Source organism: Elephantulus edwardii, unplaced genomic scaffold, assembly GCF_000299155.1.
Source record: "Elephantulus edwardii isolate Elephantulus edwardi_28Jun2011 unplaced genomic scaffold, EleEdw1.0 scaffold00113, whole genome shotgun sequence".
NCBI lineage: Eukaryota > Metazoa > Chordata > Mammalia > Macroscelidea > Macroscelididae > Elephantulus > Elephantulus edwardii.
The window spans coordinates 5,800,644-5,811,720 of record NW_006399863.1 but is presented as its reverse complement, the minus strand read 5'-3'; the positions used below and the strand labels follow the sequence as shown (position 1 = coordinate 5,811,720).

At 43.6% G+C, this 11,077-nt stretch overlaps 1 protein-coding gene across 1 annotated transcript in view; it reads right to left on the bottom strand.

Annotated features, from left to right (window-relative positions):
* Positions 1-3,326: 3,326 nt before the first annotated feature.
* Positions 3,327-11,077, bottom strand: part of ERC2 (ELKS/RAB6-interacting/CAST family member 2) — a 1,171,987-nt gene continuing 1,164,236 nt past the window's right edge. The window contains exon 18 of the mRNA XM_006892220.1: positions 3,327-3,515. The gene's annotated coding sequence lies outside the window, so the exon portion shown is untranslated. The remainder of the gene's footprint in view (positions 3,516-11,077) is intronic.

Below are 11,077 nucleotides of genomic sequence, written 5' to 3'. Positions count from 1 at the left end.
ATATGGTATGTGTAATAGTCAAAAGAATCCTCATAAAAGATTTTTAAAAATTTTTTGGCCTTCATAGAAGATTTTAATTATTTATTTTTAAGACAAATGCCAATGAACGGGGCCACCATCTCTCCTGGAGCACAGGAATCGTACATCGTTTCCTTCCATATTCTGATGCAACAAAGACTTTCTCAAGGCCAGCATCTCAGCTCCCACTATGGTCGACACTGTGCTGGACCAATGTGCAAAGACAAAAGTCATTGAAAACACATGACAGCAAATTTAGATTTCAAAAACCAAATCCAATGCCTTAAAGTCTGACTGTAAGTCATGATGACCCTCTATCAGGCTTGCAGGGCTGTCCAGCTTCTTACTGCCTCATCTTTCTCCTGTGGAGTGGCTAGTGGGTATGAACTGCTGACCTTCTAGTTACCAGCGCAACACGTAACCTACTATGCCATGCAGTCTCTTTCAAATGAGTCTAAATGACTCAAAATAGTTTCTTAATGATGCGACAACTCTATCAGATGCTCGTATGAGGTCACTGGTATGATCACATCTATACAAGGGGACTGCCGAAAGAACAAGCAAATCTATTTTGGAGGAAATGCAATCAGAGGCAAGGATGGTGAAACTTCATCTTACACACTTTGGCCATGTTGTCATGAGGGTCTAATCCTTGGAAAAAGACATTATGTTCGAAAAGGCAGAGTCAGAGAGAAAGGAAGACCCTCAACAAGCTGGACTGACACAGTGCGGTGGTACCACACTGGGTTTCAGCATGACAGAGCTTGTGACAGTAACATAGGACAGGGCGAAGCTCGGATCTGTTGTTCAAACAGTTGCTGGAACTCACAGGCTCTTAATAATAATAACAGCATCTGCGGGGAGGGAAGAAGGACAATCTTCTCCTGTTAAGATCCACAGGCTCAGGAATCCAACAGAGGGTAGGGCGAATTGGGACTAAGCTGATGACAGTGAGTTTCACTCATACACACAATGTACACAAAAACTGCTTACATACAAACATACATATGCTTGTGGGGGGGGATATTGATACAGACATATTTCACTGTGTTGAAAAAATACTTTGGTGAGCACGACTACTGTTTAAACTTCAAATTCTCTCCCTTCTTTTCTCTCCTCTACCTTCTAGCTCACATACACTCAGGGGGACTGTGCTGAAGAGTGGGAAGAAGGCCTGTATGGGAGAAGGACGAAATGTCCAAGGATGTCGGCAGGGACAAAGCAAGGAAAGCCTTCAGACCAGAGCCAAACACTGACACCTATTCTGAGCCCACAGGGATCTATCTGCGTGCACGGATTTCAGAAGTGAGTGCAGAATGTTATTTACACTTCACAAAGATCACTCTGCAGAGCTCAGGGACTGACATCAGGTGCCCATGATGCAACCCCCAAGCTCCATTGTGGCAGGGCTGCTTCCCCTTGGCAGCATCTCACAGGCTGTACCCGGTAAGGGCTTAAAACCTGTGGTTCTCAAACTTGAGTTTGCATTAAAAGGAACCAGAAGCTGGTTCAAACACTGCTGACTAACCCATTCCCAGTGTAGCAAATGGAGCAGGTCTGCATGGGACTTGAGAATGTGTGCTTCTAAGGGGCTCCCAGGTGATATATATGCAGGTCCCACCCAGAGAGCCTGAGGTCAGATTGGTGTGTCGAAGAAATCAACCAGTAAAGGGGCAGGAAAAATTTGTAAAATGGGAAGAACCATTAGGATTTTGAGTTTGGCTTACAAAGCCAAGCTTTTATTCTGTTCGTTTGTTCTTTAACATTCACTTCACAAGATGATGCAATAATAATAGAAGGAGTAAACCAATGCATGCAGAAGTAGTCTGACAGGAAGTGAATCATTGGGATTAGACAAAATTAGCTACTGTGGAGAACACATTGCCAAGTTTAGTTATAAATTAAACATCATTCAAGGATAGTTTTTAATAGTTGAGTTTTGGACTTGTGTTGCAGAAGTGTGTGATGTATTTGTGCAGGTAAGGATTGCCTGCCTCAATCTGGCAGGCTATAAAGTGATGAGACATCCTCTGGTACTATTCCAAAACTGATAATTAAACTCAACTTTCCCTTACAACTCAGGGGTAAAGCTTACTGTGGTCTGTCCCTGTCTAGTTCAAAGAGCAGGGTGTGGGTGAAAACACCTATTGGAAGAAGAGGTTGACTTATATTCTCTTCCTAGAAGGAATTTATAATTATTCCAATTTCTGTAGTCTGGCCTAGTGGATAAAGATCTGTGCTGCCAATCCACAGGAAGGTGGTTCAAATCCCCTAGCTGCTCTGCAGGAGAAAGATGGGTAATCTCCTTCCAGATGATTTACAGCCTTTGAAAACCCTCTGGAGGATCAGCTATGAGTTGGTTCCAAGTAAACAGCAACAAGTTGAGGGGTTTTTTTAAATGCTAAAGCAGAAATGCAATCAGGAATGCAAAGCTAGGACTTGAAGAGGGAAGTGGAGACATTCAGAAGCTAAAGAATGTCCTTCAAGCCTAGTGGAGCGGGCTGCAAACAACTAGTAAAAAACACAAGACAAAGGCATCGTGGTGTCTGTGGGCTGACGCTGCCACACCACGTGAGAGCCTGCAATTCTCACACGCAAAAGTCCATCCACACTCAACTCACTAATGCAACCCGATCAATAGTGGGGAGTCAAAACTCAGGGAAGGTGTGGGCTTGGTAGCTCAGTAGCTAGCCTTCTCACTCAAGATTACAAGATCATAGGATCAGGTTCTGCTTAGGGCTAATGCTAGATAAACACATCCCAGCATTGTAGAGGGTTATGCTTAAGCATGGAGCATAATATGCACTGAGTATAATGATACTCCTTATCTACGCAGTCATTATTCAGGATCACATGCTCTAAGGGGGTCATTGGGGGTGAAGAGATTAGAAACATCCAACCATCAAAAACCAAGAAGTCTAAACAAGAAAGGCTTGGCACTTAGGTGAGATTCTGCAGCATGCAGAGGTGCTAACAAAACAAGAAAGGCTTGAGAGGCAAACAATAAATATAATAATCACTACATCATAACGAATAAACTCTATTCTGTACCCCATGGAAAACTGTTCATCCGCCAAGAGGTCTGTGCAAATAACTTACACAACGTGGGTGGAGAATCTGGATACTTGCCTATGCTGGTGGGGATCGCACAAACTGTCTGGCTGTGGATTAAGGACAAAAATAGCAACCCTTTCACTTGTACATGCAGGCCCTAAGTCCAAGGTCGACAGGTAGTCTCTGCGAAGCCCAGCACCCCCCTCGGCATTTGCAGTTACCCACCTCCAAAAGGGTAAGAGTAAACACTGGACCTGCTCTGGTGGTAAACTGCCACCGGATCCTCCCCGCTGTCTCCCTCCTCCTCTTCTTCTTTACAGACAGGAAAAGTTGGATCTCTTGAAGGAACTGGGGGCTCCCACTCTAGGCAAAGGTTGGACAGGTGATCAATGTACAGCATGAGATTTGGCTGTGCCTACGTGCCTCCGACAGAGCTGGATCATCTAGGGCAATGAAAATTATAAGCAACAAGAAAGCAGTATTAACAGCAAGAGTAGGGAAGGAACCCAGGCAGCACACACCTCCGTTCCTGAGGACACCCCACAACCATTCTTTTCCTCATGCAGACGTTCCGCATACGCTCGTGAAGCAGGTTCAGGGAATGGAGGCAGGGCAAATACAAATGCAGGTCCTGCCCACAGGGAGCTTATGGGAACTTTGAGAGAGAGAGAGAGGAAATGAGATAAATTACAGGACAGAAGAGTAAGGGAACCTCAAGGGTGACATGGAGGAAATAGCAAAGGCAGAGAACACGGCCTGGGGGTGGGTGGTGAAGGAAGACTTCTTGGAAGAAGTGGCATTTATACCGAGCACAAAGGACCCTGGGGAGTCAGCCAGACAATCATGGGGTGGGTCAGCACATGCAACATTCCTGAGCTGAAGTCTTTTGTTTAAAGTCATCCAAAATCCAACCAGGATTCAACACCCAACCAGGGAGCCTGGATTTGGTGTCACAAGATGCACTTCCAATACCCACAATCCAATTGTGCTTCCACATCTTCTTATGGGATCCCAGAAAGGAAAGAACTTAAAAATTAATCTGTCCTATATAACAAGAAAGGAAAAAAATAATACAGCTGGGTTGAACAGCTATAAAACACATCCCATTGCAGTAAGCTGTTTGCCCGCACACCAGCATTCACCTTCAGGGCTGTTGGAACAGACAAGATCCTTAGCCTCGATTTTGCATTAACAACTTGCGAATCCCCTGACTCCTTCCCTTGGCTCTCCCACTTGACCCACGTCTTTTTTCCGAGACCTTAGGACATTGCTCTTCTTACCACTGACATATCTCCCACAAGTCTTTGCAACTAAGGCAACTCATAAAGTTCATCTCAGCAGAGCCTCCGTGTGTGGACGAGGAAAAGAAAAAACCAAATGAAACCAAAAGCAAAACCTGTGAGAGTTGCAGTAGCGAAAGCGTTGTCTGTGTTCTAACTGCCCCTGCATCGTGAAAGAGGCCGTTGTGGAAGATGTTTCAAGATGCGGCAATAACACATGGTCATGCTACCAACACACATCCTCCAAAGTAAACGTCATTTTCTTTACAATATTATGAACAAATCTAAGTCCTGCAAATGTCCCTTGCCTGAACATGGAAAAAGAAACCAACCAACCCTTACATCTCAGGAGCACAGCAGGCAGCTATTTTTCAGACAAAGAAAGGATGTCTTCTTAACCTATGACAACACAAATTTGTTTAGGTTTTCACTCTACTAAGTAAGTAAGCAATTAGGTCCCCCCCCCCAATAAAAATATCCCTGTGCATGGGCAAACACCAGAGGCAATCATATAATTACCCCGCCCAATCAGATTCAATTGCTGACAGTTGAGTTCCCACTGCTCATTAACTTCAGATCGCAATGAGGTCTTTACGGAAGCCATTTCCGTCTCTTTACAAAGGTTCCTATGATGCTGGGAGCAGCCTGCCACTAGCTTGTGAGGGATAATCATCTCTAAATCACCAGGGCCAAGGCCAACCTACTTCGACTTCCCTTTACAAAAATAAAAAAGAGAAATCTGCAGAAACGCTGGCTTCAATGCCCTTGCATCATTTGGAGATCTCGCTTCTAAATATAATAGTAACCTTTCACCCCCCCCCACACATGTTAAGTGCCTTAATTATGTAATTAAAACCAATTATGTCATTTAAGAGAGGGACTTTTTCAAGATACAAGGCAAGCCAATTACCTCAATCATTGACCTCACAAGATTTCCCACCCTGACCCACAACAATGATCATTGGGATAAATTTAGACACTGGCTTCCAAAGGCTTGTTACAGATGAGCTGAAGTGGGCTGTGGCTCATCTAGATTCTTCCAGATTCTAGAAAGTGAACTGAATCAGTTCACATCTAGGACCGGCACCATGTCTTGCTTGCACCACTTTACAGGAACCCAAGATCTTTGGTTGAGTTTTCATAACCATCCTGATAGGAATTTTGTGTTTCTGAGTTACAGATGGGGCGGGGTGGGTGAAGAGGTACACCACTTGGAATCCCCACTTATGTCAGAGTAGAAGCATATTCCACAGGTTTTCAAGGACCAATTTTGGGGAAGTTGATTGCTAGACTTTTCTTCCCAGGGGATTCTGGGTGAAGTAAAACCTCTAATCTTTCCACTAGCCAAGCACATTTACCATATATACACACCCAAGCACTTCATCTTGCGTGGCTAGTCAATGGCAGAGTCTAGACAAAAAGCCAACATGAACCCCTCTCTTTAGAACCCAAAGTCTGATGGCACAAAGTAGAGTGTGTATGTGCTCTCCTAATTTGTATTATTGCACAATTTCTCTCCTTCCCCTAATTTTAAGAGCGTGGTGTAACTTTGACCTTAGCCAATCAGCTCTCAGCATGCTCCTAACCACTGCACTGGTTCAGGGATAAGCAGGTAATCTCCCAAACCCAATGAGACACAGTAAGCTGAGTCTTTGCTGAGGATTCTGTGGCAGAGGTGAGGCAAATGGGTTCGGCTGTAAGAGGAGTTAAGTTTGGGCAGTTAAGCATCCATCTACCACTGAGGGCTTGACAGAGAACAGAGTCAAGAAATGTAGGGAGAGAAACTGGCTCCGGGTAGCACGCTTGAGTCCTCTCATGTGGGGAGGGACAAGCAGGGTCATTTAGAACACAGTGGATCAAAAGCACCCTTGAGAAAGTAGGAAGAACGCCACTGCCACTGCCTACAACATGGACTGATTCCAAAGGTGGGGTGAACTGGCTAGGACGCTGAGCACCAGTTGCATCTCTTACTGACTACACAGCTAAATGCCTCTTCTTTCTTAGTTATTTAAAGAACATACCATTTTATGGGCAAGAGGAAGCACTTTAATCTGCTAAATGATTTTTATCACAAACTAAACATCCTTGTAACTCTTTGGTGCTTTGCTTTTGTCAAAGTTGTCTCTCTTTGGAGTTGAGACAGCTGTTGGGGTTGAGGAGACCTGCCTTGACCTTGCACTCTGCCCCCCTGCTCAGTGGTACCCTGTGCTCTCCAATTCCTGGATCCATGTGGGATGGATGAAGCTGGGACACATACACTCATCATCAAAGTGCAGAGTTTCCTCCCCCACCCCCCCAGGACTTGAGAACAGGAAAAATAAAAAAAGAATCCCTCCAGGGCAAGTTTTCTCAACTGCTGCCCAAGAGAATTTGGGGCATTCTTAACCGCGGGTTGTTCTGTGCACTATGGGGTAGTTAGCCACTTCCTGGCCAATATCCATTCAGTACAGTATCGACACCCTTCCTTGTAAGAGGCACTGCCAACACAGTGTCTTCTGGCATCGCTAATGTCTCAGGTATATTAGTTCTGGTTGAGAACTGCTGCTTTACTGGAGCATTCAAGATACTGAATTATCTTCACAGAATCCTTGAAAATAGAACCTCCTTGTTGTACTGTGGTGTTGTCTTCTTGAAGTGTGAGGAGTGGAAGAACCACTTTCCTTAGAACTTTGCCTAAAGTATGTACAAATCCCCACTGAAGAGATGTGATTGAAAAATACCAAACAGCCATGGTGTCAACTGTAAGGGCCATGAAGCCACTCAAGTCTCACTGGCTCATTAGGGATCCACACAGAAAAAGACCACTAAGAGGAAAGGAAGGCAGAAGAGAAAAGCAGAAATGAAGAACAGAGGTCTTTGAGGTGAACGTCACAGTCAAGTCCTGTTGCCACGGGAGAGAAAACGACACTTGACAATTGATGTCAAGTTTCTTGGATTCAGGCTCATTCATCAGAAATTATTTCTCCAACAAAGAATTAAGAGTTCTGGTAGCCTCGTGACAAGAAGCTGCAGTGCAATCCCAACAGCACATGGTTCGAACCCACTGCTGCAACACAGGAGAAGGATGGCCAGTCTCCTCTTGTGTGATTAACTGTCTCTGAATAACTGCTGTAGGGTCAGCTATGGATCTGTTCTGACTACTCAACAGTAAAAACGTAGAGGGAAAAAAAATCAAAAGATAAGAAGTAAAGCTTCACTTATTTGGAGTTGTGTGACCAAAGACATTTAAAATATGCAAAATTGATGGATTTTTTAAAGACAATTTTTCAAGGAAAGGCATTACCCTCTTTTTAAATGTCAGCAGGCACTAAGAGGTACTTCCTTCAGCATCTGCTTGAATGACCTGTTAGAGATATTCATTAAATTAGCATGTTCATTGTTAGGCTGTAGAGAAAGGCTTTGAATAGGTGTACCCTCACTGTAAATGAATTAGTTCTCTCTCTCTTCACCCAGATGGGGAGCTGAGGCCAGCCCCCTGAATTCCAGAGTGGTGGGGTTCCTAGGAGGTTTTGCTTCCAGACACCAACTTTTTGGACCTCAAAGCACTGACTTCTGGTCAAGTCACCCAGAAGAGTTAAATTGGTTTGTATGTGGAGATCGGCTTTTGTCGGGGGTTTTGTTTTCACAGTGTGAAAAATGTTCTGGTTTGAGCTGTTGCTCTCACTAGATGTTCTAAAGTCTGTAGGTACAGAAGTTATGTGCAAGAGAAGTAGAGATGCTAAGAGCTGGGAGCTGTGACCTCAAGGCTTCCTCCATTCCTGGGCCCACCCTTTCAGCTATCCCACCTCTTGGATTACTAGTAGCTTCACTCTCTTGGCTTCTCATTCTCCAAATCCCTTCACTTCTTCTTTGCCACAGTGACACTTGCTTGTGAGGGTGTGACCATATCTCCAGCAGAGAAAGATAAATAAATAAAATAAAATAAAGTAGCCTCTGAGGGTCCCTTGTTCTCCTAATTTTCTCTGATGCCTGTTGAGGTTTGTTTTGGTCAAGGAAGATTTAGAAGATACAGTAGTAGAAAAACAGAAGTATTTGGAAGTTATAGAAAGGCTGAACAGATCTTATATCTTATGATCTAGAAAAAGAATTGCCCATTGTAGAATTCAGCATTAAATTTGGTGGAGATACTCTTCAAGTAACAAATTAAAAACTAGTTAATCAGGGTATGTTTTTGGTGTAGACAAGATTATCCTACTCGAGAAGAATCTATGCCTTTGAATTGTGAGGTTGGAGAAGAGTTCTGTATATCCCATGAACCACCAAAAGAACAAACAAGTCTTGCAACCAGGCTGCTCCTTAGAGGCAAAGATGGTGAAATTCCATCTTACCTAGTCTGGCTTGCTGTCAGGTGAACCAGACCTTGAAAAGAGATCTCATGGTGGGAAAGGCAGATCATCGGTGAAGGAGAGAACAATCCTCAAGGGATGGATTGACACAGCAATTGTAAGTAAGAAAGGGCTGGAGCAGTCAGAGATGATGAGGATGGTACGGGACAGGGCAAGGTTCAGATCTCTTGTTCATAGGGTTGCTATGAGTTGTAGTCAACTCAGAAGCACCAAACACAAAACAATAACAATTCTGCTGAAATTATTACCCTAATCTATCTATTTCATAGAATAACTGGGAGGTCAATAAAAATGAAAGAGAAGAGTAAACTACATCCCAATTCTGGCTGCCATTAAAACTACAAGTGGACATAGCACCAAAAGCGAAGATGGAAGCTCCTGCCACTCTCAAAACTTAAGCGAAAACAAATGCATTAAAGGCCACGAAGGAAGTCCTAAAGGGCATCCACAGCCACAAAAGAAAAAGAGATGATCTGCATGTTACCCACCTTCTAGTGGCCCAAGATGCTAAGACTCCGAAGGAAGTCCAAATACCCGCGGAAGAGCGCCCCCAGGAGAAACAAGCTTGATCACTATGTCATCATCAAGTTTCCCCTGACTACTGAATCAGCCATGAAGAAGATAGAAGATAACAACACACTTGTGTTCATTACAGATGTCAAGGCCAACAAGTCTCAAATCAAACAAGCTGTAAGGAAGCTCTATAGCATTGATGTGGCCAAGGTCAACACCCTGATTAGGCCTCATTAAGAGAAGAAGGCCTATGTTCAACTTGCTCCTGACTATAACTTTGGATGTTGCCAGTAAAATTGGGAATCTCTAAATTGAGTCCAGCTGGCTTATTCTAAATACAAATTTTTCGCAACATAAAAACCTCCAAAAATACAACTACAAGTAGGTTCTGTGTATGTGCATGTATGTGTGTTTTCACTGTCAGAGTCACTATTATTGTTAATTTATGAGTCCCATTCACTGTAATAATGGAAGCTTATTCAGAAAAATAAAAAGATTATAATGGCAGAAGACATTGCAAGTACATATCTCACAATGATATACACTCAAAATGAAACACCTTCCAAACCATATACAAGAAGCTGAAGATATAAGCCTTGACAGTTTTTATCACACATCAGCAAAGCCAGGGTTAATTATCAATGAGCAAGTTCTTATCTGTTGAGCACCTCCTATTTCATTATATTAAGCAGTTAAAGGCAAGCAGTTTGAATGTCAAGAAAGGAAATATGTATGTTTAAAATTTATAATATTATTCACAGAATGCTTGACCTAACTGTATGTTAAGCCTCCACTGCCCAGAAATTTTCATTTCATAGATGGTATACCAAGTGACATATTTCAGCTAACAGATGCTGCCCTGGATGTGCTCACCAAGTTGTGCCAAGAAATCTGGAGAACAACCACTTGGCCAACTGACTGGAAGAGGTCAGTATTTGTTCCCATCCCAAAGAAGGGTGACCCAACTGAGTGTGGAAACTACAGAACAATATCATTGATTTCACACGCAAGCAAGATTCTACTGAAGATTATCCAAAAACGACTGGAACAGTACATCAGTAGAGAATTGCCAGAAGTCCAGGCTGGGTTTAGAAGGGATCGTGGTACTAGGGATATTGTAGCTGATGTTAGATGGATCTTAGCTGAAAGCAGAGAATACCAGAAGAATGTCTATCTGTGTTTCATTGATTATGCAAAGGCATTTGACTGCATGGATCATAACAAACTGTGGCTGACTCTGAGAAGAATGGGAATCCCAGAACATTTAATCGTGCTAATGCGAAACCTATACTTGGACCAAGAGGCAGTCGTCAGAACAGAGCAGGGCAACACTGCATGGTTCAAAATTGGGAAGGGTGTACGTCAGGGATGTGTCCTGTCTCCATACCTTTTCAACCTGTATGCAGAGCAGATTATCCGAGAGGCAGGGCTCTATGAGGAGAGGCGTGTTGTTAGGATTGGTGGACGATCTATCAACAATCTGCGTTATGCAGATGACACAACCCTGCTTGCTGAAACTGAGGAGGACCTCATGCACTTACTGCAGAGGGTCAAGGACTGCAGCCTTCAATATGGACTGAGATTCAATGTCAAGAAGACAAAAATTCTCACCACTGGACCAATCGGTAGCATCAGGATGGATGGCGAAGAGATTGAGATTGTTCACAGCTTCAGTTTGCTCGGCTCCACGGTCAACACTCTTGGCACCAGTAGCCAGGAAATAAAAAAACGTATTGTGATGGGAAAGTCTGCGGTTAGGGACCTCTCCAAAATACTCAAGAGCAACAGTGTCTCTCTGGAGACTAAGGTCCGCCTGATACAGGCCATGGTTTTGCAATCACTTGTTATGCATCAGAGAGTTGGACA